This window comes from Marmota marmota, unplaced genomic scaffold, assembly GCF_001458135.2.
Source record: "Marmota marmota marmota unplaced genomic scaffold, marMar, whole genome shotgun sequence".
In the NCBI taxonomy this organism is placed as follows: domain Eukaryota; kingdom Metazoa; phylum Chordata; class Mammalia; order Rodentia; family Sciuridae; genus Marmota; species Marmota marmota.
This window is the reverse complement of record NW_025999842.1, coordinates 11,398,615-11,424,068: the sequence shown is the minus strand read 5'-3', so window position 1 is coordinate 11,424,068 and position 25,454 is coordinate 11,398,615. Positions and strand designations below refer to the sequence as shown.

The window sequence follows — 25,454 nt, the reverse complement described above, 5'->3', positions numbered from 1 at the left end:
TTTCAGAGATTGGAACCCAGAATGAGATACTTGATATGATGTGTTTTCATTGCCGTGTCCAGAGACCAAGCACAAATGCCATAGCTTATATTTCACCTTTACAGAACAGTCCAGGCTACTTTTAATAAGAGAGCCTGATAGTGCTATTTAAGAAACTACAATAGGAAAAAATTATACATTGTAATACACTTCATGAAATATAATCCTGTTAGTACTAACTACCCAATCAATTAATTTTTATGTACCTAATTAAATTATTGTAGGACCTGCAGCATTGTGACATTCCCTTGATATTTTACTGATAGCACATTGGGTCGTGTTTCCTCTCAGGAGAGCAATGCAATCCCTTCAAATTGTAGTGGATGTCACTGTTGTGTAGGAAAGAGAGTTCTCTTTAGAGTCAGACAAGCTTGGATTCAGACGGCATGGTACTGCCTCTCCAGCACTATGACCTTAGGCAAAGCACTATGCCTCTCTGAGCCTAGGCTTTCTCTTCCACCAAATGGGCTAATAGTACTTGTAAAAGTTTCCAGCACAGTTCCTAACAATTAGAAGTTTTCAATAAAGAAAAATTATGGTGATGATGGTTATGCATCATTTAAAAAGCTAGTATTCCATTCACTATGTGCGGAATCTACAAGAACCCCGAAAATATTTCAAGGGAGGTATTTTCAAAACTTGTTTCTTTTTAGCTATTTCTCTTTTCTGAATTATTAATAGCAAGTAGCTCTGACTGTGCCCTCCTTTTATGGTAGAGGTGAAACTCTGAATTCTACTGTATTTGAGAACATAAATACCTTGAATGTCGAAGTAAATTCTCTAACTATGGTTCTCCAGTTAGAATAACTAGGTCCCAGCACCTGAAATGTGTAAGTGGAAACTTTCAGAGGTTTTTTTTTTTCTTTTTTATCTTAAATAATTGTCTCCATCCTGTCTTAAATGTCCTCATCTTTCCCCCTTCTTTCTCTATTGCAACAAAAAAGTACATTTCCTTTTATTGCCTTCCCATGCCAGTAGAGCAAAACAAAACCCACAAGATCTATGATTCAGAGGTCATCTTCTTTATTCAAATGACTGTCTAAATAATTTGAAAGGTATATTTAAAAAATCCATCTCTGTAGTTTCCAAAAAAAATTAACATCGGTTTACCCCTTTCCTTTTAAAACCATTCTGGCCATAAGATGGTGTGTGACTACTCCATTTAGTCTTTCTAAATGTGAATAAAGACTCCATGGCTGTTCAGAGGTAGCATTTCTGTCAGCAAACCTGTTGTTAAAATTTTGATAATACTTTTATACAACTTGTGACCAGCAAAATATTTGAGATTTCACCTTTTCTGGAAGATAATAGTCTCTAAATGCTTTTGGAACTAAGTTCTGAACTCTCGTTTTGTTTTCTGACCACTATAACTTATCTTTCTACTCAATCCAGAGGGGAAAAGTGAAGGAATGTGTGTGTGTGTGTGTGTGTGTGTGTGTGTACATATGGAGGAGTCATTTGTGAACCCCCAAAATCATAGTCTGACTGTAGGCAGATGTGGCATTTGAAGCTAGAAAATCGGATTAGCTTACTGGAGTCATCCACGTACCATTGCATTTGGGACATTGGGCAATATCAGGTTTTTTTCCTTAGTGAATCTTTTACCTCAAGTGATGATATTAATACATTGGAGAGAATTAGTTTAACAACTTTGTATCTAAAAGCATAATGTCACTGTCCTTGAAGTTAGACAAATGTGAATTAAGGTTCAAACAAAAACATAAATCAGTATTCTGCATATTTTGTTTTTTGTGTTCTTCACATCACTCTGAAATCCAGTAAGGTAGAAAGAAGTGATTAGGGTAGAAGAGACATAGGGAGCAATATTGGAAATCAGAAGGGCATCAAACCACTTTTGTATTTCTTAGAAATTATATTACTAGTATTAGATTCATGGTGTAGATAGAAATACCTCCACCTGTAGTTTCCTGGGGAAAAGCAAATAGGACTGTGCTCATCAGATCCTATTAAAGCCACTAAGAAAATCTTAGCTAAGAGTTGAGTGGTAGGGATAAAGAGAGCAATCAGCCTTATTTGTACAAGAAGTACTTTCTAGAAAACCTGATCATTTCACAACTAATTGGTATAAATGTTCCCTTGCCCACTGTTTGCAGCTGGAGACCCTCTTGTACTTTTTTAGGACTGCTGTTGTAATTAAATGCCATTTGCTTTTCCTTAGCTTAAGAATGCAGTTCCCACTGATTTTTTGCTGTTAAGTAAATTCAAGATTATACAAGAGGGAATTACATACAGATAATTTCCCATATCTGGGATAGGCACTTTACTTGAAAGTGAATGAATAGTAACCATTCAGATTATCTCTTTTAAAACTTTCCCCTGGCTTCTCTAACAGTAAATATGAAGAAATGAAAAAGCAGTGCTTTCATGCTTAGTGTAGCATTACCATATGTTCTCACCCACCTTTTCCTAAGAGCAGTCTGGTGAGCCACTTCAAGAGTTTGTGAGGTCTTTGGAAATCAATCTAGCTTAAAATGCCATTAGGGCAGGAAGTGTCCATGGCTCTCGTACTCACCATTGTTTTGAGACATCTAGACAGTGCACAGAGCCTGGGAGAGGCCAGTAAGTCCTAGTGGAATGAATATGTCAGGTGTTGTCCTGTGGGCTTCTGGGTTCTGACATACCTCCAAGAAAGCTAAGATAGGAGGCAATCTATTTAGCTGTATTGTCCACTAACCACATGTGGCTTCTTAAGTTTAAATTACTTAAAATGGATTAAAGTTAAAATTCAGTTCCTATTCACACAAGATAAATTTCAAGTACTCAACAGCCACATGAGGGTGGTGGCTACCATAATGGAAAACTATGAAGGTTGAGTGTTTCCATCAGCACAGAAAGTGGTATTAGACAGCACCATTAGAGTATTAATAGTGGCCTAAGTTAATGGCCTCAGTTTTTAAAAGTGAAGTTCCCATGTGACTGTAAAGTACACTCAATACAAAGAGCCCTTTTATGCCTCTTGCCCCTAGAACTCAACCTACGAAAGATAGGTAGCCCACCGAGGTGGCTGTCTCTTTGAGACCGATAGCCAGATAACATTGATATTGTTGACAAGACTGTCGTTCAGTTGATACAAATTTGTTTAGCTACACTAGTTGTTAAAATAGTAAAATATCTGTATGAGTTAATATAGACCTGCTGTTTTAAGCTCCTCCACTACGTTCTTCTTATGCCCCAGCAGTATTAGCCATTTCTCTAGGATTCTCCAAACCTCTCTTCAGTCCACCAAATGAGTAAGTTAATGTCTGTCCCATGCCCCAGGGGTAGGAGACTACTCAAGGCTGCTTTCCCAGCACGACAGGCCTTGAACTGGTGGGCACTGCCTTTAGCCTCATGTCTTTAGGAGGCACCACTTCCTCAGGGTCTTTCCAGAGACTCCCCTCCCCTATCACTGCTATGGCCTAGATTCACATCACAGAACCATTGGCCTCAAGAAGACCTTATAACCATTCTCATCCAGCCTCCTTATTTTACCCAATAAATCCAGTCCCTGAGAGTCACTCATCTAGTTTGTGGCTGATGCAGACATAAAACTCCTAATGTGAAACTTTTTTATTTGTTTGGTTTTGCAGCATCTTCCTGTCCATTTCCTTAACTGTGAAATGGGGATTAATAGCTTGATTTCTTTATACCTCACAAAATTGTTAGTAAAAAGAAAAATGATGCCCAGAATTCCGTGTGTGTCAACACTCTTGTACACATTCTCATTTAATCCTCACAAGAACCTGTGGGAGGTGTTAGGCTCCGAGGCAGTGAGTCACCTGCCCAACATAACAGAAAAAAGCTAGTGTGAGCAGAAAGCTGTACATCTCTCGTGGCTTGGAAAGCTGCACACTCTTTTTACGTAAGATAACATAACCATGTGGCATCACTAGTGTTTAGCCTGTGGCATTCAAGATTTAGTGACACTGAAGGTAGTAACTTTATTCCAGTGATGCACTTTATTTATTTATTTATTTATTTTTCTTTGATAATGTGCCAATTGCACAGACTTTGGTTCAGCATTGAAACAGAAGTGGGCTGCTTTGAAGTATATTTTTAAAATGAGAGTATCCAAATTTGTAATTAGCTTTACAAATACTGATTATACAGTTGGAGGATCTAAAGAGCTTCAGGAAAGCATTTGTGTTATTAGTGGTGATTTTTTTTTTTTTTTGGATTTTCCCCCACCCAAGCAATTAAAAAAATAAAGTAGGCTCTTTGAGGAGTCATTTCCTCTATTACCACCTTATTTTTCACATCTTAGAGTCCTCATGTGCTTAGAAAATTAACCATACATCTGATTGTGGCAAAGAAAAATCATTTATAAGTCATTTTACCTACTTTGATACCCAATTTTCAGGAGAATACTTCTTAAATTATAAATGGAGAAGCCACAGTGAAGGAAATGGTCCACTTCTCAATACAGCTTTGGTCTTTGGATCATTTTAACAGAAACAATTCCTACTTTTAAGTGAGACTATTGGGAAAGATAAATTTAATTCACTTCCAGAGTAAAGTTGAAACATTTTGAACCCCTTCCCCCTACACCTTAGCCATTTTATAGTATGTGGTGCAGAAATTGAGTTTATAGATAAGGGAAAGAGTGAGGTTATTTCATTCCATATAACAAAAAAATATGTTTTAATTTTCTCTTATTAGCATATGAAAATTGTGGCATTCTCTACACCAAATATTCTGTAAGTTCACATATATATAAAGGGGGAAAGAAAGAAAGCTTATTAGAAAAATCTATAAATGGAAAGGGACTTGAGGCTGAAAGCCCTGCTGTTGCAATCCTAATTTGTGTTCACTGTTGGGAAGAATACATTCGTGTATATGCATGTTAAAATATGTATCATGGATATGCCCCCATGTCTCTCCATGGACACCTGTTTTGTATTGTGTAAGAGTCTCTCATCTTTCTATTATGCACTTCATGCCAATACAGGACCTTCAGTGAGTTTACTTTTATCTCCAATTTTCTTGGACTTTGCACCATTTTTCTGCTTTGTGTAGGAGCTATAGATGGTGTTAGCAAAAGAGTGGGAAAGTATCATTCATGATTTACAGTCAGACGTGGCGTCATGGTAATAAAACACTAGGCTCCAATAGATCATTGAAATAACAAAGCTCACATTCCTTCAAACATATTAGGGCATAAGAAGGCCTGATGAGTGGGCACATACTTTCAAAACTCGCCAGCCGCTTATTCTTATCCCAGTGCACCCAACATTAAATGAGTTAACCTGTGCAAGACAAATGGCACCAGAGATGGCATATTGAAACACATGTGAAGGTGAGCCATCATTATTAGCGTGTATAATTGATTTTGTCTTCACATCTCCTTCTGTTTCTGAGGCCATGCTAAGGAACAGCATAATGTCTAAAAAGAAGAAAACATGAAAAGAAAGGAAGCCAAAGCCCTCAGGATTGCAGAAGCTGAATCTTCAGCCCACAATCAGTGGTTTCCTTCTCATTGGTAACATGTGAATTATGTCTATACTCCCACACCCCTTCCATGTTAAGTTGTATAGGCAAGTCATGACTTTCCCATTGTGCACCTCTGACTCAGTGGGGCCTAATGAGGTCCACTCAATGGTGAACTTACATTAACCCCATTTCAAATGACATACGACAAAACAGCAAGATGCTCTTTATCGTCTGTCTGAGAAAAAATAAAATAAAATATCCTAAGTTTGATCACCACTGATTAGAACTTTTGTAAAGATGTGTGGGGTGCAACTGGATCTTTCTGTGTCCATAATAAAGTAGGTAATTAGCAAATTCATCAGGCACTCATGCTTCTGGGAAGAGTGTAAATTCATGTGGCCTCTCTAGAAGGTCATTAGGACCCTTAAAGTTCAAGCCACTTGACTCGGTAATTCTTTCTCTAGGAAGCCACCTAAGAAAATGTCCAGAAGTTTAGACAAATCTGATAGTCAGATATATCCCTCAAAGTGAAATTGGTAATAACACAAAACCTGTAATTCTAAAACTGAAAGAAATAGTCAAATAAAATGCATTTCTGTAGAGTATAAAATCACATAAATATTAGAAAGCATGTTTGTAAGTGATTTTTAATAACTTAGGAAAATATTTGCATTCATATAACTTACGTTTTATTTCATAATTAAACTTAAAAAGTTGAAACAACGCTCTTGAATATGTTTGTGTATCTGAAAAGAATACTGATCCACAATCCCTTGTCTGCTCTATAAAACAATTGCCAAGCAACTATGCAATGAAGGAGCATATCTTCTATCTTCTAAGAACTTGTCCCCAGTTCTAAAGCCAAAAGCTTTGGGGGGTTGTTTGGTCACATTATGTTATTTGTAATTGTTTTGGTAGAAAAACCTGAGCTGAACTGATGTAAGGCACTATTTTATCCCACTTACTAAAAGTAAGCCTCTATTTTTGTACAGAATTATTCAATGTGTTTATTAAGGGTGCTACTCCAGAATCCCTTGGGGTAATATGTAATGAGTTGTAGTTGCATCACAATACTCTCTAAAATCTAAAAGAAATAATCTAAATTCTGAACTGTGTCCACCCCCAGGAGTTATGGGTTAAGGACCCACACAACAAAACATCACTAGTGATTTCACTGGTGCCAACGTTGCCATTACTCTTTAATTTTTTATTTTATACCTTCCATATTTTCCACAAATTCTACAATAAGCACATATTAATTCATCATCAGAAAAATAAATATTGCTAATTTTAAAATAAACACATTTAAGGTATCAAAGAAACAAAATGTCAGACTTTACAAGTCAATTATTTGATGAATATGGAAAGCAGTATGGAGATTCCTTGGAAATCTGGGAATGGAACCACCATTTGACCCAGCTACCCCTCTCCTCGGTCTATACCCAAAGGACTTAAAAACAGCATACAACAGGGACACAGCCACATCAATGTTTATAGCAGCACAATTCACAATAGCTAAACTGTGGAGCCAACCTAGATGCCCTTCAGTGAATGACTGGAGAAAAAAAAATGTGGCATATATACACAATGGAATTTTACTCAGCAATAAGAGAGAATAAAATCATGGCATTTGCAGGTAAATGGATGGCATTGGAGAAGATGATGCTAAGTGAAGTTAGCCAATCCCAAAAAACCAAATGACAAATGTTTTCTCTGATATAAAGAGGCTGACTCATAGTGGGGTAGAGAGGGGGAGCATGGGAGGTATAGATGAATTCTAGATAGGGCAGAGGGGTGGGAGGGGAAGGGAGGGGGCAGGGGGTTAGTAAGGATGGTGGAATGTGATAGACATCATTATCCAAAGTACATGTATGAAGACACGAATTGGTGTCAACATACTTTATATAAAACCAGAGATATTAAAAATTGTGCTGTATATGTGTAATAAGAATTATAAAGCATTTCACTGTCATTTATTTTTAAATAAATAAATGTCATAGGGCTTCTACCTTGGTGGAGCCCTGGCATTTTTGGGGCTCATTTGTCATATTCTATTATGTGACTTGGTCAAGAGACACAGCCAGAGAGACAGGAAGTTAGTAGAGAGGTTGTAAAGAGCAGGTGTGAGATAGCAGGAGCAAGGCAGGAATTGTTCACTTTCAAAGTTTATTAATGGACAACTCTTCTCCACTAGGTGGACACTCACTGACCTATCACAAGGTTGCCCTGCAAAACTTTGGGGTCCATGTCTGAATGGATTGCTGTAGCCTTCTCATCTCTCCCTTCGCCCAGTTCCCTGCATCCTAAGACTCGAAGCCAGGACAGGACCTGGAAAAATTATATGTAAGTTTTGACTAAGGTTTCTTTTCCTTAACCAAACAATATAAAAGTTTTCTTAGGTAATAGTAACAAATAGCTTAAGCAAATATGCATTACCTTTGTTTTAACGAAGTATCATGAGAGTTATAATTGAGGAAAGGAGCAGGGGTTGGAATCTCCATGTTAGCGGTTCCTTAACTCAGTGGTTTTTAAACTTTAAGCTTGCATCAGAATTACCTAGAGGGCTTGTTAAATTACAGATTGCTGGGCCTCACGCCCAGAATTTCTGATTCAGAAAATCTGAATTCTACTGAATTCAAGGTCAATGCCAGAAATTTGCTTTCCAACAGTTTTCCAAGTGATGCTAGTGTAGCCAGGTCACGGACTCCACTTTGAGAATCACTACCTTAACTCAAATGTGACTGGAAAGATGAATGATAGATATAAAACTGTGACTTTAGTATTAAAAACTATTAAATTATTATATGAAAACTTTACTTAATGCATTGACACATCTCAACAAATCATTTTAGGGTCTACTCAGGACCTTCACACTTGAAAATCCGGCCACATAGTTGCCATTACTCCCTGCCAGCCTTCCTCCTACTGGTCTCAGTCATTCTTTGCCCTTGGTTTTCAAATGATGTGACTAATGGTGCTGTTATTAGTCTAAAACAATGACTGCAGTCCTTTAGCAGGTGTGCTCATCATGCTTTTAGATACACTCAAAAAGAGAAATCTTTTTTCCCCTGGGTTGGGAATGTATTGTCACCTTTCAAACTAAATCATCATTGTATTATTCCTCTTTCGTACATTGAAGTCTGACTTGATTTCCAGAACACATTCGAGGGAGACAACATCTCCAATAAATACCCTAAGTCAGCAAGTTCAGGTTTCTGTGGGGTCTAAGTTCCCAGGACTGACATGTTTTGAGGATTGGCTTGTATGTTAGCTATCAAACAGGTCAATCACCTGTATTCCAAGGATAAGAATTATTTATCCCATTATAATAGAAAGAAGTAGGAGAGTTTGGCTAAATAAATGCACACTGGATATATATGAATATACACACAACTATACACATGTGAATGGATATGCATTTTACATATTTCTGAGCTCTCATTTTAGGAATTGTGTTTCTTCCTTCCTTTCTTTCTTTCTTTTCTTTTTCTTTCTTTCTTTCTTTCTTTCTTTTTTTTTTTTTTTTTGTGTGTGTGTGTATGTGTGTGGTGCTGGGGATTAAATTCAGGGCCTCACACATGCTTTGCAAGCACTGTATCACTGAGCTATATCTCCAGCTCCCATTTTAGAAATTTTAAACATTTTTTCTTTTCCTTCATTGAATCAATATGAATGTAAAAGTAGTATGACTGATGCTGTCCAGGAAAACATTCAAGAAATTGCTGGGCATTTTAAATCTGTGGATGAAGCACTGTGATTTATAACATTTTTCTTGGATATGGTAAATGTTATCATTCAAAGCAGTACTCAGGATTTACAGTTCTTTTATTATAATGCTCTAGAATGGAGAATAATCACTGTTTATAAAGCAATTGCCAAGCGACTATGTAATGAAAGAGCATATCTATCTTCTAAACATTAATGGAGCCCCAAATCCCAGAAATAGGTCAGGAAGAGAAGACAAAAAGTGATAGGTGGTGGAATATTCTAGAGTGGAATTAACCCAGAGCTGTCTTCTGGGGTGGCCCAAAGGATGAATGGGTTGGTATAAGGGATGACAGAGTTGAGAGTGATAGAGTTAGTTACTGTATCCTTACAAACTTTACCATCTCAAGAGGGGTGGAAGGGAAAGGGAGGGAGAAGGGGAATTGCATCGATGGTGGAAGGAGACCCTTATCATTATACAAAATACATGTATGAAGATGTGAATTTGGTGTCAACATATCTTATATACAAAAATACGATAAATTGTGGTATAAAGGTGTAATAAGAATTGTAATGCAAATAATAATAATAGGGCTCATGTAAAAAATAAATAAATAAAAATTTTAAAAAAACTTTACCATCTCTATCAAGTGCTAGTTATTTCATATAGCATTTGGAAGGAAAGTTGTCAGTTTATGAAGCATCTTCACCATGAAGTGAAAGAAGGACTTGGATCAAATGTCCCTTGTGTTCCTCCTGCTTTGCCATTCTGTGAACCTCCCTGTTTACACATCATGCTTTCCTGTAGGGTGACCTGTGCTCTGGAGGGAAGAAGGCCTCTGTGATTCCTCAAGTGAATCTGGGTTTTGGTTTCCAGCCTGGATCACCCCCTCCATGCTTGGGCAGGGCACTTGGCCTCCAAGGACCTGGAGTGTCTCTGTAAAACTCAATACTGTGAACCTAAAACTGCTCTTAAAATATATTAATTTTAAAAAGCTGAATACCAGACAGTATGGCAAACCCTCAAAATACTGAACAGAATTACCATATGATCCAGTAATTTCACTTCTGGGTACACACTCAAAAGTGCACATAGGAATTTGAATGTATAACTTACACACTCAAGTTCATAGCAGCATTATACACTATAGCCAAAAGCTGGGAGCAGCTCAGATGTCCATCAACAGATAAATGGATAAATAAAAATTATTCAGCCTTAAAAATATGTGAAATTCTGATAATGTTACCATACAGATAAACCTTGAAAATACTAAATAAGGCAGATGCAAAAAGGACCATTACATGGTCCCATTTATATGAGGCATCTAGAGTTGCCAAATTCAGAAGCAGAAAGTTGAATTGTGGGTGTTGGAGACAGAGGAATGGGTAATTGTTGCTTAATGAATATAAGGTTTGAATTTGGGAAGATGAAAATGTTCTGGAGATGGATGGTTGCACTAAAATGTGAATGTACTTAATGTCACAAAACTGTATATTTTTAAATGATTAAAATGAAAATTTTTTGTTACTTACGTTTTACCACATTTTTTTTTTTAAACCCAAATACCATGGCTCACCTTCACTCAAGAATGCTGGGCAGAATCACTAATTCGTTCTTGGTGGTGACTTTGTAGTTTGTGAGGGGGGAATAAAAACAGACCATGACACCACTCACCCCTCTTTTCCTGCTACCTTTTGGGCAATTTCCAAAGATGGAAGAGGTAAGGATCTGCTGAGCAGGATACCTCAGTCTTAGGAATGGGTTTCCCATTGGAGTAAAGATACACCTGTGGGAAACCATTAAGGAAATTTGCCATTAACATCCGTAGTCTCTACCAAAATGCCATTTACACCCAGAGGAAATCTGTCACCTATGCTCCTGTCACAGGGCTGCTCCTGTTCTTCCAGAATGTGTTCATAAACTGATTCAATCCCAGAGCACGGTGCCAACAGTGCCACAGAGCTGTGTGCTCAACTGTGGCTTATGACAGGCCTTGTTCTCTGGAGGAGGACACATAGGGAGAAACCAGTGAATGAGGACTTGCCGCAAGAGTCCCACATAATAGAAAAGGAAGGCTTTGAGAGGAAATTAATAGTGTTGGGCTCCCCACTATGGGGCTTCCGATTTTTATGATGCCTCTTTACAATGTCCAAATGAAGTATAATTTATGCATCATCATCAGCTCTCTACACTATTGAGAACAGGCAGCATTGGATCCATAAGCCACAGAGCAGGTCAGTGGGTGGCCTGCACCCCTGGGGCCAACATGAAGGCTGAAACCCACCAGAATAGTCCATTGTACCCTACTTTTCTTGGATTTTGCTTTAAATTCAATGTTTCTAGAAAGCTGACCTTGAAAAACATCCAATAGGTTCTCATCAGGCCTAGTAGCCATATTTTCTTCAGATCCCCTTCACTACTGTCAGGCTATGTCCTTGGGGCTGACCAGGAGTAGGATTCATGAGGCATAGTACATAAGGATCCATGGTGTCAAAAAACTGAGAAATTGTTATCCTAAATTATCCCACCTTCTCCTTAAAGTATCAAGATTGTGTGTGGTAGGTATACACTCATACATGTGTATATTTGGCTTAAGGAATTTGTATAATCAAAACAGAGGTGAAATGATGTCATCGAAGTTAAAAGACATGTATATATAATGTATTTATGTATGTATGTATATATAGTCAGTCCCCTCATTCTCATGCCATACTTTCCAAATCTGCTGCTTTAATTAGGTAGTAGAGACTAGAACAGAGCAATGGAAGTTTCTGACTCACTTGCTATGATATCAAAAAGAAAATGGAATTAAAGGTTTTTGTAGAAAAGAAAACTCAGATCAGCAAGTCTAAGGGAGACAAAAATAAGGGCTTATTCATCTCTAACGTCCACACGGATCTACCAACATCCTATGCTTGAGTTGAAATGACATGGATATAGAATCCAATCAAAATAAATGTAGTCCCATGAGTTCAAAGACCATAATTTGAGGATGAACACACTGATACACACTCAGACAAATGATTCAAGATAAAGAAAGCCAGCAACGACAGACCCTTGGGGACCCTTCCTGTGGACCCTCGTGTTTCCGAGGAATCAGACAAGCCTAGTTTCAGATGCCAAATTCATGTTTACTGATGGCTTAGCTACCTGGAATCTGACTAACCAGAACCTGAATTAACTAACCTTCATATTCACCCACACCCACCCAGCCCTTCCCACACACCCCACCCTACCACACACACCCCACTTCCCTTTTTCAGAGACAAAACTCAGAAAACAAGATCGCTTTGGTTTTCAGTGAAGGGGGAAACATACCCTGGAGGATATTTGTCGCTGATCACAGTGACATGCTGAATCATTGAGAATGTTCAAATGTTTCAAAATTAGGAAAAGAAACTGCTTTGGAAAGCTCTTTAACAATAAGCATTTTCTAGTTATGGATTAACCAGAAAATCAAAACAAAAATCATCTTCTTGTCCTCAAATAGTCTAGTTAACTGAAATTTTATTATACCTACTGTTGTGCCTCAATAATAGTCTAAAAATGTTGACCAAGAAAAATGTAACATTACTTTTTATTCTTCTTGAGAAACTATGCACTTTTTGCCTTTTACCACTTTCCAGTGCTGTTCTTGTGTAGGAAATATCTAGACGTTGTGATATCATTAGTTTTAAGAGTAACATAAAATAATTTTATGAACCTATATGTTTAGCTTCTATAGTCATTGAGGAACTGTTGGCAAAATTTTAAAGTCAATTCTGTTTTGTTTTATTTTGTTTTGTTTTGTTCTGAAGAACCTATGATATCGCTGTTTGTAACAACTTCAGTTTCACAACTGTGTTCTTCAAACAGCATCATCAAATTTATTTTTCAGGGTTGGGGTTGTGGCTCAGTGGTAGAGTGCTCACCTAGCACACATGAGGCACTGGGTTCCATCCTCAGTTTTTAAAACTATATTTTAAAAATATAGTTTTCACTCTTTGCATACATCATAAATGTACAAAGATACTATCAGCATGATAAGATATGTTCATATATAAATTGAAATTTTCAGATGATATTTATTATAAGTCTTTAAAGAAACTGAGCTCTATTGTATTATAAAGCTGCCTACCAAGTGATACCAGTTGTACATACATGATTTTATCAGTTTGTTCTAATAGTTTTCAACCTGTTGACTTTTTAAGAAATGATTTGTGTGCTCTGTTTTGTAAGCATCTGTCACTAATGAAATGATATCTCTCTCTGAACCCTTATTTAACCCAGGGGATCATAGCATATCCTTCAAGGACACCCATTAGACTGGTCTTTGAGAGGCACTAGCTCCTATAGCTCTGTTGCAGCTAGAAAGTATGGAGAACCAATTTCATGATGATGAAACACATTTCAGCTCTTCCACCCCAGAACAGAATTTGCAAAGCTTTGCAAAATAGCAGAACTTTTGGAGTTGTAGTAGTGCTTAGTTAGAAACTAGAATCTTTTGTCTCTGGCTGATTTTTCCCGTATTCCATGCTGTATTTGTCACTAGGCTGAATTTTTATACTGGGTCCTATGTGTTAAGTATTCTTAATTTCCAGAAAAAGCCAGAATCGCCAGGCATAGTGGCAAACACCTGTAATCCCAGCAGCTCAGGAGGTGGAGACAGGAGGATTGTGAGTTCAAAGCCATCCTCAGCAACTTAGCAAGGTGCTAAGCAACTCAGTGAGACCCTGTCTCTAAATAAAATGCAAAAATAGGGCTGGGAATGTAGCTTAGTGGTTGAGTACCCCTGAGTTCCCAGTACCTCCCCCCACCCCCAAAAAAGAGCCAGAATCAGAGAAGAGTTGGCTCCTTTTATCAAAACAGAAGTAGCTTTATTTTCCTTATTATAAAAGTAGTAGATCCTTGGGTCACTTAATGGCAGAGAAATGTCTTGAGAAGTGTGTTGTTAGCCAAGTTTGTCATTCTGTGAACATTATAGAATGTACTTACACAAACAGCTGTAATACACTATTTAATATAACCTTATGGGATCTCCATGACTATCATTGACCAAAACATCATTAGGTGGCATTTAACCACATATATTTATTCTACACAATTTGTAAAATAACAGAAAAGAAGAAAAATAATTTACATATTATTATCCTGGCTATCCAAAAATAATTTTCATATGACCTATTAACTGATATTTTATGTATTCTTCACACTTTTTCAACTAACTAATTAGAAATTTATAAACAGTACTCTGCACTGATTGCATCCAACAAGTTGGTGGCACTTAGGAATGATGATGTTACATGTCACTTTACAGGACAATCTCCTTGTTACTTATTTTTTCCCCTTTTAATTATATTTATCAACTCTCATAAGAACAGATAACTATGTGGACTCACCAAAATCTTTATCTGGTGGAAGTTTCTATCAGCCCGTATTTTCATTTCAACATGTTGCTAATCAAAGATACTGAATGGCACTGCAAGATCTTTGTGGATTTCTATAATCATAAAAGGAAGATTCACTTATATACAGGTATTAGGCCAACTGATTGTGTTCCAGTTATTTAAAAATTAGTAATCAATTTACTGTAAGCCAATTTGGCATAAACAAGAAAGACTGATTTAGACAGATCCCACTTCCTATCATCCGCAATCCAAATAATATCAATTCCAATAAAAATTCTAATTTTATAATTGATGGTAACAGAATTTCATTCAAATACCTTGAACTGTGAACCAGAGTGTTTTCTTTCTTTCTTTTTTTAATATTTATTTTTTAGTTGGACACAATATCTTTATTTATTTATTTTTAAGTGGTGCTGAGGATCGAACCCAAGGCCTTGCATGTGCTAGGCAAGCACTCTACCGCTGAGCCACGACCCCAGCCCCCACCCCACCCCACCCCCGGAGTGTTTTCTTTCAACTTTGCATCCTTATGTCTCTTCTAAAAGCTTCTCTTCAGATGGCTCTGGTGAGATGTCAGGCTCTGAGGGTCCTGCTGGGATCCCTTTACTTTCCTTTAGAGAGTGCTGGGACTTAGGGTTGAAAAGAGTCCTAACCCTTAGCCAAGATTAGGAAGGCCTTTCATAAAACTGGATTTTTAAAGGATTCATCTGAGAAGTGTGATCCACAAACCTTATGTTTGTCTGTGACCAGAAAGTATTCAGTAAGCAACTGCTAGAAGAGATTTATTTGTTTAAAAAAAATGGCCTGTGTTTGTCTCTGGTTCCTCTAGGTCTCATCATCCCCTATGTTAGATAGTAAGTTCCTTGAAAGCAGAAATTTCTTTCTGTATTCCTTCAGATCTTTGGTGTCCTGGCATTTAGCAGGGACTCAGTGTAGACAGACTTGAGTTAATATTTCTGTGGCTCACTCAGATGACTGAATGTGTACAGTTCAGGTAACTCCATTTTACCTTCTTCCCACAGCCCTTGAAGAGTGCTTTGATAAATATCTACAGTCGTGCTTGATGCCTGATTGGGTACTGGTATGGGAAGTGGTATACAGCACTTTGATGCTCCCCTGGAGAAGGAGACACCCATGTGGATGATGAGAATTGGGCTCTTTGTCTTCGGTTTCCTTTTGAGCGCCTTGCTTCACTGAGTCACAGTGCTGGCAGTTCCGTGATGGGCATGCCATTGAAGCCAGAGACTGCCCCTCAGACTATTTATGACATTGTATTGAAATTTCCCATTACATTAACAATCATATAATTTCAAGAACATGCTAAAAGTTAGTTGGCTTTGTAGTTGACATTGAGATTAACTTTCTCTAACCTAAACCAGTGAAAACTAAAATGCTCCTCACCACATAAAAGTTTTGCTTTCGCTGTGTTCAGACCCCTCCCACCTTGTCACAGCACAGTCATTTGGTGTCTGATTTGGGGGCGGTGTGGTTGTTTCTCAGTGGTGTATGACCCACTTTTTCATAATACTTAATTGCCTGTGTTTTTACAACACAAGTCATAAGTTCTGACAATAGTGGACTAAAACCCAAAAAAGATTTTTTCTGAAACATCGCATCAGCGCTGCTCAAATACTGTGCACTGTGGAAAGAAGCTCTCGGCTCTGTAGGGCGTGTGTTGACTACCAAGGGATGGCAGGACCTTTCCTCTAGTCTCTGGATAATGAGCAAGCACACAGGTAAAGATGCCTTTCTCAGAGTTGACTCCTTTAATTATTTTTTTGAACTAGACTTTTTAAAAATATTCATCTCTACCTGCATGCGTTTGCTGATGTGGTTTTGCAGGGGGTTCAGAGGAACAGGTTTCTCTGGTACCTTAAGATCTTAATAACTTAACTTTTCATTAGAAGTCTAAAGAGATAGTGATCAAAAATAAACTGTTCTCTCTCTATCCTGTCTGTGCCCTTGGCAGACATCCTTTTATCAGTTTTGTTTTGTTTTTTCCCTTATTTGCTGTGGTTGTCTATAAACATCAGGTGCCTGGTTCTGCAGTGATATCCATGTGTGGGTTAATGCTTTGTGTGAGCTTCAGGCCATGGGTTGTAAAGTGTGGTTACGGCAGACAGAGTAAGATGCTCGCAGAAGGGAAGGGATGGCAGGGGTTACTGTGGCTTAGTAAGCATGATCCATTGAAGACTAGAAGCAGATAGAACGCAAGTGCTATTGACTAAAGTTTGGCAGAATCTTTCTTGACATCGGGCTGTGTTTTAGAATTGTTTATGTGTCTGACAGCGCTTTGGTTAATTGGAAGAACTCTTAAAAATCCTCACTGTTTCAAAACAAGGGAGGTATTCACCTTCCCAAATAGATAGGAAAACTTTGGGATATATTTCTTTGCTGAAGGTTGACTGGTGTGCAGTTCATGGCAGGCTCATCTCTACTGAATTACATACCAAGTTAGAGTCTTTGAATGTGCCCAGAGATAAGTCAACCATGTTTTCCCTGAAAGTCCTGATACAGAAAAAGAATGAAAGTACAAACACTAACTGGAAAAAATGTCACGCATTTTAGACACTTTGCATCCTTTGTTAGGACAAACCCTGGGTTGGGTTTTTTACATTTGTGAAGTTGTGCGGTAGGTGGAGCAGTGTGGGTGGCCCAGAAAAAGTAGCGGTTAGAATAACATTTTCCATTTATTGCCCTTTGTGCATGGCTAAAAATAAGATTCATACAAATCAGAATATGTAATGCAAGCAAAATCACTCTGTTAATTCTGATGACTGGTTTGCCCACATCTTTGCATTTGTCTGGTAAGTGGTATATTGGGAAATAAATGTGTCTTTGTTTAAATAGCAAAAGGCAGCCAGGTTTTTTGCGCTGTTTATCGGCATGTGATAGTTTATCAGCATTTTCCCCTTCTGAAGGAAGAAAGGCACAACCCAAACATTTACAAATTGTGTCAATGGAAGGATGAAAGAAGTGGCCGAATCCTTGAATCTTTTTAAAAAGCAATTGCCTTCTCTGAAATGCTGTCTTACGACATCCATCTTCTTGGCTCATTATTAGAAAGTTGTTGTTTCTTGTAAACCCACAGAACAGAAAGGAAAGGGTCTGTTAGTGGTGTCATCCTAGAGATTGGCAGTAGTGTGCGTGTATATGGATGGGGTGGTAGGGAGCAGGGGATAAGGATGAGCACACACCTGCCCTGTAGTACCCTCCATGGACACAGATGTTGGAGGATCAGTTAACCATGTGAAAACTCCCCTTCATCTGGCTTCTGAGTCTACTGCAACCACAGTAAGTGATAACATGTCAGTTTGCGGCTACATGAAACCCCAAAGAGAGATGGCGTCAGCAATCACAGGGAAATTTGTGCCTTCGTGATCCCAGAGATGGTGCTGTCCCGTTCCACTGACTGAGTGGCTGTGGCATTTCCAAAGAATGACAATGTCTGCAAGTGTTCTGAGCCTTTCAGTTTGATGTAATCTGTGAAATAGATGAGTCAAGAGGGCAGTCATTCCAGAAGCCTCTGAGAAATGAAGACTGTAAATTACATTCCTCCAACCATGGCAGACAGCATGGTGCAGTGCTTAAAGTAAGATAAGAGCTTTGGGAGAAAAAAAAAAAAGACCCCAGAGCAAATCTTAACTTAGCTACCTGTTGACCTTGATCTATTTACTTAACCTCATCCAGGCCTGGGTGTCTTGTTGAAAAAGGAAATAGGAATAGTACCTACCTTATAGGGTAGTTGTAAGAATTCAGCGAGATTATGTACCTTGTAGCACAAAGCCAATGCTCCGTAAACCGATGTTGGTATTATTCTTATTTGTGCTGCTGCATCATTGGAGAATTTCAGGGATTTGGGAATTCCCCTCTATGCTTGGAGTATGGATTTTGGAATTAAATGCACAAAGGATCAGCCTCTTGTTCATGTTTCTCAATCAGAAGGATCTAGGCATTTATAGAGTGATTTGGTACTTCACTGGTTACTAATACTATCTGGGATGTTGTTTTTATTCTACAATCAAATGAGCACAATGTAAGCCTCTTTTTCCTTTTAAGATTAGCACTGTGTTGAGCATAATCAGTTATTTTTACCCTCTCACTATGTTTTTTATTTAAACATGGATATTTCAGTTCTAACATCTGTGCATGTTAATTGTTGTACCTGCTGGCGTGCATTATGAAAGAGTGCGCTAATGTTGTAATCAAGCAAGGTTTTAAATATTTCAGGTGGGAATGAGCAAAACTTCAGGAACAATTAGCTTCTGTGGTGGTGTAGTTCCCTACAGAAAATACTGAATCTATTATAATTCTGGTTACTGATTAGTCCTGCAGATGACCAAATACTGATGCAAGGAAATCAATTGCTGTTAACTTCTATTTTCATTATTTCATTATTTTTTGCAAATTATTTTCTATTTCATGTAATACATACCTGCCCTTCAAGGAGTCCTTTTATGCCCACCAGTTTTTTATTAAAATTAAATCTATTTTGCATTTCATAATGTAAAGTCATAACTGTAGGCATCATGTAACTTTTTTGGTTAACTTTTAGAACCTGTAGAATTAGATGCTAAGAGTTCAAATTCAGCTTTCCCCATGACCTTACTGGGATGCTATTTCTTCATTTATCAAATTAAAAAAAAAAAAAAAAAGACTGTGACAGCACCTTGACTTTGCCTTACCTGGGACCTGACAAGAAGTGATAAATGAGACCAATAACCTAAGGAATTAAAACATGGTGCAGGAAATAGGGATGGCTTACTTTTATCACTTAATAAATTCTCACTAGTTTTTTTTTTTTTTTAACTTCAAATTTTCCTTTCCGTGGTCTGTCATACCAGCCCTGTCTCAGATACCACTTCTGATTGTAATTTATATATTAGCGCTATCATCAGATTTTCTGGGTTTTTAATGTTAGGAGTCGTCAATCTGCAGCAGAGCCGTTTCTCAGGTTAGCTCTACCAGGAAGATTTGTCTTTTATTAAAAACAATATTCTGCTTCCTCCAGTGTATCCAGACAGTGCTTCCTTGTCCGTTTTTCCCTCTTGAGTAAAGTGGAAGAATGTTTTCCAAGCTGAGGAAATTATTCCAGTGACTTTCAAAGTTCCTGGCATTGCAGATACAGCTTTGGTTTCCCCCCACACACACACACACTATCTTTGCACACATGCACACCACTATCTTTGCCATCCTCATTACACTTTGCCACAGTCTGAAGTTTCTGTAAAACTCATAGATCAGCGAAAGTGATAAATTAGACTGGCTTTGACTCCCTCCCACACCTTCCTAAGGAAAGACAGAGATTCTGAAATGCATCCCCGTCGATACACCAGGCACTTCTTCCTGCATAGCAGCCAGTTTTAACCTCTCCTTCATGTGCAATTTGAGTGCACTGGCGGGGCTGTCTCATTATTCCTTTGGTTGAATAATGTAAAGCATTTGCAATGGAGATTTACTCTAATGATGTATTTTAAGTGCATGTCCACATTGCTGGTTTAATGCACTCAGTCATGGAATGCTTTAGAGTTTATTGCTAATGGATGAATCCTCAGGAAAACTGAAATTTTCAATAAGATTGACATTTGGAATGAGAAATATAAATCTAATGAGAGCATTTCAACCAAGGTTTGTAATTAGGACTGAATGGAGTAAATTTGTACACGCACACCACAGAAGGGCACAGCAGAAGGTGAAATTGCACACTCTGCTGTGAATGAGGGATGAAGGCCTATGTATCAGTGTCAGGCCATGACACTGTGGAGTATAAATGATACTGTCACCAAGTGCTGCACAGGGTACCTAGGGGAATTCCACTCTAGTAAATTACATTACTTAGACCTGAAGGCATTGTGTTGGAATAAGAGGAGGGGAAAGAAGGCTGTCAGCACTGAGCAGAAGAGACTGCAGTGCAACTGGCTGCAGGGATGGAAGTCACTGGTTTCTGTTATCCCTGGAGAAGTTTGTATTCCCCTTTGTTAATTAGTTTATAGAAGCGACAGACATGTACATGTGAAAGAACATCATGTCTGCTTGGAGTACGGTTACACTTGACCATAAGGGAATGAATGCGAGTAGATTTCTGTAAAGTGGTCTCTGTTGGATTCTCTTTCTTATTATTCACAGCTGGGTAATAGTGGGTGTTCAATATAAGTTTGCTCTTATTTTATTTTTATAAGGATCCAACATGCATTGTGAGGATTGAATTCTCGGTAACACTTGTTTCTTTTCTAGCCCTGCCTTAATAAGAGCATGTGTGTCCTAGTCTCTTCTATTACCAATCACCTCTCAGACCTTCCATCCCCAAGGCAAAGAGTCTGTACTGGCGCATAACATTTCATTTTATGAAAACTCAAAGTTAAGAACAGTTGATTCTTAGAGTGTGACTTGTGGGGGGAAACTGGTTTTTTTTTCACTTCTTTTTTCTTTTGTCCCCCTGCAGTGAAGTGGGGGGTTACCCTTTTTGGGTTGATCTGTCTCACCATTTCTGGGAAGCAATTAGGAAAAGAAAATAAGCACATCAATTATATTGCTACCTTCCAAGTCATAGAAGTTCACTTTTGTCCAAATGCCAGGTCTTAAGAAAGCCAGTACCAGGTGCTCTAGAATTAGTCAGGATCCCTTCTTAGCTGGAAAGTAAAGGTCCCCTCCTGAATATATAGGTTATGAATATCAATTCTGAGTTTCTTATGTGTGTGTATGATGTATGTGTGTGTCTGTGTGTGTGTGTGTGTGTATTGCTGGGGATTAAATCCAGGGCCTTGCACATGGGAGGCAAGTCCTCTACCACTGAGCTACACCCCCAGCCCTGACTTAAGTAGGTATCATATATTGTCTTTAGTGAACTAAACCTGAAAAAAACAGAATGTTTGGGATTCTACAACATGTCTCTACAAGGCTTCCAAGTGGCAGGCTTTTGGCAGTGTTTCTGAAATGGTAGAACATATAGATAGTGGTGGCTATAATAATATCTTGTATTTTACTTTTATTTTTGCCAAAATAATACACTATTCATATCAGGTATCATAATTTAGTTTGTTTTGTAGCCATAGTTACACTCTTATTTTTTTCATCCAATCATAAAACTTAGTAAAATCAACATACTTGGAAAACCAGATCTGAGGGCAGACAGGAGAAAACTTGGTTAACAATAAGATGGTGGATATTTCTATTTTGTTCAGTTACCCTCACCTTAAAAAAATGTTTTAGTTGATAATTCTGAAATAACATCTACTTGTACAAAAGCCGTCATGTGCCACGCGCCATCTTCAGCATAGAAAGGCTGTGCCATCTTCAGCATAAAAAGGCTGTCTGCCAGACTTTGTTTTATTCACTAAAACTTTATAAAATCCAGGAACTTCCTTATGAGAAATAATAGTCTTTCCCTAAACAGAGTCACTGAATTTCCCCCTTTTTTTTTTTATCATGTTCACTTTAATGGTGGCGTGCATGTTCTTTTCATTCATGACATTGATTGGGAAATCACACGTGTCTTGTTGTTTACCACAACCTTACACATGCCCTTTTCCCCCACTGGCCTTTTTATGTGGCATGTTTATCAAATTGTATCTTTGCATTTTTCTGAATTGAATCTTGGTGAGATTTGACAGCATCTAAAATGAGTTTGGTTCAGAGTCTTTCCTTTCCAAAGAGCTTCCTTTGTTCCTGCCTCCCTATCCACGTCTGGCTGTACTCTCTTCTCTTTCTTACATTAAAATTGGAATGGGAGAATGGGGGAGCTCCTTAGGAGAAATAGGTCTGTAGAGAATTGTGAGTACTCATTCAGAAGCTATTCTTAGTTCTGAGAAATATAATGAACTTGAGCTTTGAGTCCTGTTGAAGCTCCCATTAACGATCCCGCTATCACCACCTCCCCTCTACCTGATTATGTTTTCCCCAAAGACGACTGGTATTTTCTTCTTAATATTCTGAATGGAGTATTTTCCCAGTAAAGCACATCTTGAAAGGCCGCTAGTCCTTTTACCGTGATAGTTTACTGGGTGACTCTTAATTGTCCTATTAAGTGCTTCTATTTTGCTTTACCACAAAGTCTGCTGTGTAGAAGACACTTCTATAGACCTAGATTTGCTTGTCAGAAGTCAACCCATTAACGTTAGCACTTCACTTATATTATCATTATGGTGTTTCCAACTGACAGCGGCTGCCACACACTGCCATGTTCCCAAGTTCCCAGTGTTGCAGAAAAAGAGACTTTTGTTCTGACTTGATGAGGAAAAAAATGCAAACAACAACACAGCTCTACCACCAGAGATTCTATAAAGACATGTTCAGATGAACAATAAGGTCCTTTGTTCACTCATGACATAAGGATATAAGAATTTAAACAATAAGACCTCTTGTGAAATGTGGCCAAATCTCTACCACAAACGTTGTGAAGTTCTCTGTCTTGAAGAAGGCAATTTTTATATGGGCTTCAAAAAACCATTAACTTCTAAACCACCCTTGAAAAACAGAAAAGAAAATCACTTGTCTCACTATAACATTAAAGCAATTTCTCTTCTAAGGAACGCTAAAATACATTCATCTATATAAAGCACATGCACTACAATTTATAAAAATCACAGCCCTCTATTAGGAAGTGCAGAGCCTCTCCCTCCTTCACCTGGAATGGGAACCCCATCTGTTTTGTGAAGACCCTTCTTTCTTTGAATAATACTTATTTCTTCCGAATTGAGAAAAAATCCTTTAAGTCACTTAGATTCAAGATGAAGTTTTAGGGCTTGATAATAATTCTCTAAATCCTTTTGACACTAGTGGAGCATGGGGAGGGAATAATCCTGTTTGGAAGGGAATTTTTTAATTGAATTTGCTTTAATGTGAACCCTATTCTTTTCTGCTCTGAGCCGTTAAGGGAGTCTTGGTGTATTTGCAAACCTCAGCAGGGCTATGGAAAAAAAAATGTAGAGATTTCCTTGTCAGTTTATGTCAGGGGCTCTGAAAAACCTCAAAATTGTCCTGGTTTCCATGTTTGAAATGTGACCTTTCAGGAAAAGAGGAAGTTGGGGATGGAGGACGAACTAAATGGTCAGGGGTGCCCCATTGAGCTGACGTAGTATTAAACTCCGAAGATTTCCAAGTGTTTGCAGATGGATATATACAGCATCCTTGCAGAATCCTCTTAATTGAAGAAATGTTTCATCTCTATCTCTGTTGACAGAAAAGATTGCCTACTGATAATTGCTTTGCTTAAGTGTCTGATAATATGCCAGGAATGAGAGCATTCTGTGTTAGGTCATCTTTAATTATGCATGTACCACCTGTCAGCCCTGTATCAGTACCAGATTAGATTCTCATGGAGTCAGTATGGGGAGGATTGGAGGCAAGCTGAGGTGATCTCTTTTAGAAACAACAAAAATAGTAGTAAACATGCCTTATAACCTGCAGCTTTTAAAGGAGCCTCCTCTGCATTGTTCTTGAGCAGGAATAAGCCATCGGTACATCTGAAAAACTTTTGAAATCTTGCCCAGGCAAGATAAATTACTGTGAAGACAAATTACTGCAAGAGAGGATGGTAGCACCTCCCCCCTCGGTACCATCTGTTGCATTTCCTTTTTGCTCCTTCTCATGGTTGTAACTGAGCCAGGGAAAAGCTCAGAAACATTTTTATAAGCTATGTGAGGACAGGAAATATGTTAACGATGTTAGATTTCATACATTTCAGGGGTTTTTTCAGTAGCTAGTTGGCTTTTTTTAGAAGGACAAGTGTGGGTTGGAAGTAATGCTTATTACCCTCTGTCAGCTTTTGGTAGTTTTATTCTCACTTTTCAGGGTTGTTTGGGACTTTCTGGTGGGATGTTTAGGGTTCTTTACTGAAAGCTCTGTTCTCTCTTCCATCCTTTGATAAGATGGATTTGTGAAAGGTGTTTTTCTTCATCCACCTGTCAGAAGTTTAGGGGAAGCTTTGAGTTATTGTGCCCTTTACAGTGGTGGGATTGAATGACTGAGAGGCTAAAGGCAGAGAAGAGACAGGTGGATGGAAATAAACAGGTGTGTGAGTTCTCACACAGGGCATCTTTCAGATTTTTACCTGCACAGATGAGGCTCCAAGCCTGTCTGCCCTCCAGCCTGAGAAAACTTCCTTGAGAAGAATTTATGAATGATAGCCTTAGAGACAGTTTGGAAATCCTGAAATGCCTTACTTCAATCCCTGCTGGCTAGAACCTTGGACAGAAAAATCAGGTCAGCTGATCGAAGAGTGAAGACCCCTCTCCAGTTCCACCAGAATACCAAGGTTAGTCCAGCTTATAGCTCTGAATGCTTCTTGGCTGCCATTTGATATTTGGGGTATCATTGCTTTACTACCACAATTGAACAGTTACTGAAGTAGAGCAGCAATCTGTGAAATGCCGAGCTGGCTCCAAAACTATTTATTACACTAGCATTGTCAATGCTTTGGCTATTTAGTGTTCACTTAGTGCTTAGAGTAGACAGATGTTCCATGATGAACTTACAACTCCACACTAGTACTGGGGATCAAATCCAGAGCTTCACACAGGCTAGGTAAGCACTCTGCCGTTGAGCTATATCCATGGCCATCATTTTATTTTGAGACAGGTTTCACTGAGTTGCTGAGGCTGGTCTCAAACTTGCAACCTGCCTCAGCCTCCCAAATAGCTGGGATTACAGGTGTGTATCACTGCACTGCTTAAGTATTTCTTAAAATAGGAAATCATGGTGTATCCCAGGCCATGACAGAAAAGAACACCAGAAAATAAAGTGTGGAAAAAGAAGAAAGGAATTGAAGAAGAGGAGAAACAAGAAAAAGCAGTGCTGCCATGTTCTCTCACACCAGCTCACCTTTGCAAAATCCTGTCTACATGGAAGAATCTTCCACTCTTTCTACCTGGCTCACTTTTACACTGAGTTGTTGT

At 38.3% G+C, this 25,454-nt stretch overlaps 1 protein-coding gene across 6 annotated transcripts in view; it reads left to right on the top strand.

Moving 5' to 3' along the window:
• The window catches only part of Bach2 (BTB domain and CNC homolog 2), a 343,819-nt gene that overhangs the window by 179,105 nt on the left and 139,260 nt on the right, over positions 1-25,454 (top strand). Inside the window, exon 3 of one of the 6 annotated variants that reach the window (XM_015499396.2) lies at positions 7,664-7,812. The exons of 3 other annotated variants lie outside the window; for them this stretch is intronic. The gene's annotated coding sequence lies outside the window, so the exon portion shown is untranslated. Of the gene's footprint in view, positions 1-7,663; positions 7,813-15,095; positions 16,299-16,355; positions 24,815-25,454 lie in introns of those variants that run through there. 2 more of the 6 variants (XM_048809889.1, XM_048810010.1) reach the window with 2 other exon arrangements.